A 7500-nucleotide genomic window follows, 5' to 3' on the forward strand; every position below is an offset into this window, starting at 1 on the left:
TTTCCCGTTTGGAGCCCTTGGGCTTATAGCATCTTGCTTTTCCAGCTTGTAACAACAACAACAATAATAATAATAATAATAATAATAATAATAATAATAATAATAATAATAATGATAATAATAATAATAATAATAATAATAATAATAATAATAATAATAAATGCTGCAATTGAAGGATACCTAATTGGGCTTATAGCATCTTGCTTTTCCAGCTTGTAACAGCAACAACAACAATAACAATAATAACAATAATAATAATAATAATAATAATAATAATAATAATAATAATAATAATAATAATAATAAATGCTGCAATTGAAGGATACCTAATGAATTTTCGTCTTTTAATTTTTTTTCTTTTTTTTTTTTGTAAAGTGTCTTTTACATTACATTTAAAATTTGTTTTACACGATTTTCCCTATTATCCTTTCCATTCCTGACACTTACCTCTTTTTCCTGGCAGCTCAGGCTATTGCGCTAACAATCAAGAAAGGAGAAATTGCATGTTATATTCTTTTAGGCAATGTGCTGATGATATCTGTTGTGTGATTAGATCCAATGTCTGGTCCTACATTCTTTATGAATGTACGAATATAAACGTACATAGACACATGAGTTGTTATTCGTACGAATATAAACGTACATAGACACATGAGTTTTTATTCGTACGAATATAAACGTACATAGACACATGAGTTGTTATTCGTACGAGTATAAACGTACATAGACACATGAGTTGTTATTCGTACGAGTATAAACGTACATAGACACATGAGTTGTTATTCGTACGAATATAAACGTACATAGACACATGAGTTGTTATTCGTACGAGTATAAACGTACATAGACACATGAGTTGTTATTCGTACGAGTATAAACGTACATAGACACATGAGTTGTTATTCGTACGAGTATAAACGTACATAGACACATGAGTTGTTATTCGTACGAGTATAAACGTACATAGACACATGAGTTGTTATTCGTGTATTTATTTTTTCATGTTGAACAGGCTTACATAAGTCCTTGTATAGTTTATATATCAAATATCTTTTTTTAATGTTATTAATGGTTTTACAATGTTTTATTTTAATTTTTCATTTCCTATGTCGTTTATTTATTTCCTTATTTCCTTTCCTCACTGGGCTATTTTTCAATGTTGGAGCCATTGGGCTTATAGTTTCTTGCTTTTCCAACTAGGGTTGTAGCTTAGCTAATAATAATAATAATAATAATAATAATAATAATACGGAAGTATTTGTGCCTTTAAGAATCGAACAAGCCTTGAGAATCTTATGGACGGGCGCAGATTTCTCTCTTGTTAGGGTTTTAATTATAACTTTTACACTGCTCTCTCTCTCTCTCTCTCTCTCTCTCTCTCTCTCTCTCTCTCTCTCTCTCTCTCTCTCTCTCTCTCTCTCTCTCTCTTCCTTGACAGTCTTTTGGACGGGCGCAGATTTCTCTCTTGTTAGGGTTTTAATTATAACTTTTACACTATTCTCTCTCTCTCTCTCTCTCTCTCTCTCTCTCTCTCTCTCTCTCTCTCTCTCTCTCTCTCTCTCTCTCTCTCTCTCTCTCACACACACAGCTTCAACCTCCATCCATTGATACATCAACCTTGCTGCCAATCTGCTGTATCCTATCCGTAAATGATTAGGACATGTGTGTCGTCTTATTGATAATGTTTTTACATTCCATCGCCTTGTTCTGTCTCCCTCCATCCTCCGTGAGAGATGGAGCCTTTGTCAGCATGGAATCCTTGGCTCTCGGGCAACCTCTTGCAACAAAATCTCGTCGGCAAAAGGTAGTCAAGAGACACAGATATCATCTTGGCCGCAAAAAGTAGTCCTCCTCCCCGACGTTGTTGGGATCTTGCTTTCAACGTTGTCCTCCCTCCTCCTCCTCCTCTTCCTCCTCCTCCTCCTCCTTCTCCTCCTCCTCCTCCTCCTCCTCCTCATTATAAGTATAGCTTGTCTAGGTCATGGGTTGGCCACTGTGCTTTATGGATGTTTTCAGGTGACGGAATTGCAGCAATTACTGCTTCATTAGAAAAGTATTAAGGGATGAATTGCCTTGGTATTTTAATCGTGTTTTTTTTTTTTTGTGGGGGGGGGGGGGGCGGATGTATGCTGGATCAGAACTACGGGTGACAGTTTGAAAAATATTTACTTCTAGTTTCCCTTACGAATGTTGTTGAACTAATTACCTCCTCCAACGAAATTGGAAGGAGGTTATGTTTTACCCCCATTTGTGTGTTTGTTTGTGAACAGCTTCTTGGCCACTATATTCATCGTAGAGTAATGAAACTTGCACGGAATAATAGTTATGTAAAAAACTGGAAATTGTTAAATTTTGGAAGGCCAAGTTCAAAGGTCAAGGTCATGGTCAGACAAAATGTCCAATTCACGTAATCAGCCATAGGTTTGCTCATCGTTGTCACAGAAACTTCAAACTTGTTTTAATTTGTATGAAAATCCACACCAATTATTACATGTTAAGGTCAGAGGTCAAGGTCAAGGTCGAACAAAAAGTCGAGAAATAAGCTGCCTTGGCGGAGGTCTGTGCTCTATTGATTGCCCCTCAAGTTTTATTTATTAATTGAATATATTACTGATTAATTATATTTATCATTAATCATGTTATCCTTCTATGATATGTGAAGTGACAATTAGATTCATTGATCCATTCTTAATTGTCGCTGAAGTTGTTGATTGATTAGAACAGGTTTGTGAAGGAGAATAACCTTAAAGATGATAATCGCTCGTTAATCTTTTACTTGATTAATTGTTAGTTTTATATTGTTGCCTTTATGGTACCGGGATTATTGTACACTTTGGAAATTAGTATTTATTTTTCAGCATCATGTAGGAAACATTGAATTGAATGTTGCTAAAGCTCTTGTGTTTTTCAGTTGTTTTTTCATTAATGTCTTTATTGTTTTGAAAGTGGCACTAAAGTACCAAGACTTTTGAATTGAATAAGGATTATTACTCTTAATTCTTTTGAATAAGACTAATAGATGGCCAATCTCGATTTTAAAATCATTTGGCGTTTTAAACACAATGTTTCATGAGGCAATACTTGGAATTTTGAGTTTTTAAAAAAAAAAGATTATATTTTTTTTTTTTCGAATGAGGATGTATAACAAATTCTGAGCTTCCAAGAGAAGCTAACTGCCGCTCTTGAGTATATGTGATTTTGAAAACGTTTTTCTTATTCTTTAAGGAGAAAGTATAACTCCCTTAAGGAATCCACAAATGGCTTCAAGTTTCGAAATACGTATCTAAAAGAGGGTGATTTATGTTTAGCGTTTAGAGCTCTTGAAACCGGGATCTTTGAAGACAAATTTGGAAAACCGCCGATCACATTTCGAGGGGACGTGGGATAAACGAGGCCGGAGAGCTATTTTGCGCACAGGTCCATCTACTCAAATATGTAAATTGGATTTTGTTAAGTTCAAGGTTTCTTCTTCTTCTTTCTGTGTCGCTGATCGCATGTGGGAGTGGAGTGAGGAGGGCGAGTTTTAGGGTAGGTTGGTGTGGTTGTGGGTGCGGGTGTAGGTGTGGATGTGTGGTCTTGGGGAAATAAAACTACGTGTGGGTTGTTAGCTCTGAGGTGGTCCGAGGTGGGGGAAAGTTGAAAAATGACCCAGGTACGTTACGGGTTTTTTTTTTTTTTTTTTTTTTTTTTTTAATGTATTGGGGAGATAAGCATTATATAGCTTCGCGTTATCTTTTTATGTCATTGTTGGATGCTGTTAGCAGGTGTCTGTTACATTCTATTTCCCTATTTTATTATAAAAGAACTGGACTCTTTTTATTCTTTTAATGGTTGTTTCAAAATGCTAGTAATTATGAAATTTGGATAAAAGTGTAAATACTTAATGAAAAGGACGTATCTCTGTGCATACGTATTGTCTCAATCAATGCATAATAAATTGCGTATTATACGGAAATTGGTCGAAAGAAATTAATATTTATTCAATAATACTGTAGGCAAGGAGAGAACCGAACATGGTATTGCATTTTATCAAAATACAGTATTTATTAAAATGTCCTATTGAGTTCTCTCCGTTTCTTTGCTAATTTGTTTCTTCATTTTTTTATAACTTTAAAATTTTCCGTCTCTAGAAATTTAAAAATTAAATGAAAGCTTTTGTGTTTTTATCTCATTTTTGTTTTATACATGGCCTGTATCACACTATAAAATTCCACCACCATGTCATTCTTAAGCCATCACTCAAGATCCCATCTCAATCCGCCTGTATCTCACAGTTTCTTACCAAGTAGCTCTGCACCTGCGGTCTGCAAGTGAGCTAGAGACCGTGCCAGGCCGAAAAAGCCAGGTAATCTTAAACAAAAAAAAAATAATGATAATATTTCTGGGCCTTTCAACTCGCTTGGGGCCCAGATGACCTCACTTTTGCCATGGTAGACTCTAGTCGACATTCCTATTCGTAATGCATACTTCACTGCAAATTCTGTATCTCATGTGTGATGCGATACAAGACCTCACTGTTGCCCTTGTAGACTCGACATTCCTATTCGCCATGCATACTTCACTTCAAATTCTGTATCTCATGTGTGATGCGATACAAGACCTCACTGTTGCCCTTGTAGACTCGACATTCCTATTCGCAATGCATTGTAGACTCTAGTCGACATTCCTATTCGCAATGCATATTTCACTGAAAAGTCTGTATCTCATGTGTGATGCGATACAAGACCTCACTGTTGCCCTTGTAGACTCTAGTCGACATTCCTATTCGCAATGCATTGTAGACTCTAGTCGACATTCCTATTCGCAATGCATATTTCACTGCAAATTCTGTATCTCATGTGTGATGCGATACAAGACCTCACTGTTGCCCTTGTAGACTCTAGTCGACATTCCTATTCGCAATGCATACTTCACTGCAAATTCTGTATCTCATGTGTGATGCGATACAAGACCTCACTGTTGCCCTTGTAGACTCTAGTCGACATTCCTATTCGCAATGCATTGTAGACTCTAGTCGACATTCCTATTCGCAATGCATACTTCACTGCAAATTCTGTATCTCATGTGTGATGCGATACAAGACCTCACTGTTGCCCTTGTAGATTCTAGTCGACATTCCTATTCGCAATGCATACTTCACTGCAAATTCTGTATCTCATGTGTGATGCGATACAAGACCTCACTGTTGCCATTGTAGACACTAGTCGACATTCCTATTCGCAATGCATTGTAGACTCTAGTCGACATTCCTATTCGCAATGCATACTTCACTGCAAATTCTGTATCTCATGTGTGATGCGATACAAGACCTCACTGTTGCCCTTGTAGACTCTAGTCGACATTCCTATTCGCAATGCATTGTAGACTCTAGTCGACATTCCTATTCGCAATGCATACTTCACTGCAAATTCTGTATCTCATGTGTGATGCGATACAAGACCTCACTGTTGCCCTTGTAGACTCTAGTCGACATTCCTATTCGCAATGCATTGTAGACTCTAGTCGACATTCCTATTCGCAATGCATACTTCACTGCAAATTCTGTATCTCATGTGTGATGCGATACAAGACCTCACTGTTGCCATTGTAGACTCTAGTCGACATTCCTATTCGCAATGCATTGTAGATTCTAGTCGACATTCCTATTCGCAATGCATACTTCACTGCAAATTCTGTATCTCATGTGTGATGTGATACAAGACCTCACTGTTGCACTTGTAGACTCTAGTCGACATTCCTATTCGCAATGCATTGTAGACTCTAGTCGACATTCCTATTCGCAATGCATACTTCACTGCAAATTCTGTATCTCATGTGTGATGCGATACAAGACCTCACTGTTGCCCTTGTAGATTCTAGTCGACATTCCTATTCGCAATGCATACTTCACTGCAAATTCTGTATCTCATGTGTGATGCGATACAAGACCTCACTGTTGCCCTTGTAGACTCTAGTCGACATTCCTATTCGCAATGCATTGTAGACTCTAGTCGACATTCCTATTCGTAATGCATACTTCACTGCAAATTCTGTATCTCATGTGTGATGCGATACAAGACCTCACTGTTGCCCTTGTAGATTCTAGTCGACATTCCTATTCGCAATGCATACTTCACTGCAAATTCTGTATCTCATGTGTGATGCGATACAAGACCTCACTGTTGCCCTTGTAGATTCTAGTCGACATTCCTATTCGCAATGCATTGTAGACTCTAGTCGACATTCCTATTCGCAATGCATACTTCACTGCAAATTCTGTATCTCATGTGTGATGCGATACAAGACCTCACTGTTGCCCTTGTAGACTCTAGTCGACATTCCTATTCGCAATGCATTGTAGACTCTAGTCGACATTCCTATTCGCAATGCATATTTCACTGCAAATTCTGTATCTCATGTGTGATGTGATACAAGACCTCACTGTTGCCCTTGTAGACTCTAGTCGACATTCCTATTCGCAATGCATTGTAGACTCTAGTCGACATTCCTATTCGCAATACATACTTCACTGCAAATTCTGTATCTCATGTGTGATGCGATACAAGATCTCACTGTTGCCCTTGTAGATTCTAGTCGACATTCCTATTCGCAATGCATACTTCACTGCAAATTCTGTATCTCATGTGTGATGCGATACAAGACCTCACTGTTGCCCTTGTAGACTCTAGTTGACATTCCTATTCGCAATGCATTGTAGACTCTAGTCGACATTCCTATTCGCAATGCATACTTCACTGCAAATTCTGTATCTCATGTGTGATGCGATACAAGACCTCACTGTTGCCCTTGTAGACTCTAGTCGACATTCCTATTCGCAATGCATTGTAGACTCTAGTCGACATTCCTATTCGCAATGCATATTTCACTGTAAATTCTGTATCTCATGTGTGATGCGATACAAGTCCTCACTGTTGCCCTTGTAGACTCTAGTCGACATTCCTATTCGCAATGCATTGTAGACTCTAGTCGACATTCCTATTCGCAATGCATTGTAGACTCTAGTCGACATTCCTATTCGCAATGCATACTTCACTGCAGATTCTGTATCTCATGTGTGATGCGATACAAGACCTCACTGTTGCCCTTGTAGACTCTAGTCGACATTCCTATTCGCAATGCATTGTAGACTCTAGTCGACATTCCTATTCGCAATGCATACTTCACTGCAGATTCTGTATCTCATGTGTGATGCGATACAAGACCTCACTGTTGCCCTTGTAGACTCTAGTCGACATTCCTATTCGCAATGCATTGTAGACTCTAGTCGACATTCCTATTCGCAATGCATACTTCACTGCAAATTCTGTATCTCATGTGTGATGCGATACAAGACCTCACTGTTGCCCTTGTAGACTCTAGTCGACATTCCTATTCGCAATGCATTGTAGACTCTAGTCGACATTCCTATTCGCAATGCATATTTCACTGCAAATTCTGTATCTCATGTGTGATGCGATACAAGACCTCACTGTTGCCCTTGTAGACTCTAGTTGACATTCC

The 7500-nt window shown here is 38.0% G+C and overlaps 1 protein-coding gene across 5 annotated transcripts in view; it reads left to right on the plus strand.

The window, feature by feature from the left end:
• LOC137657757 (uncharacterized) overlaps positions 1–7500 on the plus strand; it is a 196870-nt gene that overhangs the window by 119287 nt on the left and 70083 nt on the right. The window lies entirely within an intron of this gene.

The sequence above is a fragment of the Palaemon carinicauda genome, chromosome 1 (genome assembly GCF_036898095.1).
Source record: "Palaemon carinicauda isolate YSFRI2023 chromosome 1, ASM3689809v2, whole genome shotgun sequence".
NCBI lineage: Eukaryota > Metazoa > Arthropoda > Malacostraca > Decapoda > Palaemonidae > Palaemon > Palaemon carinicauda.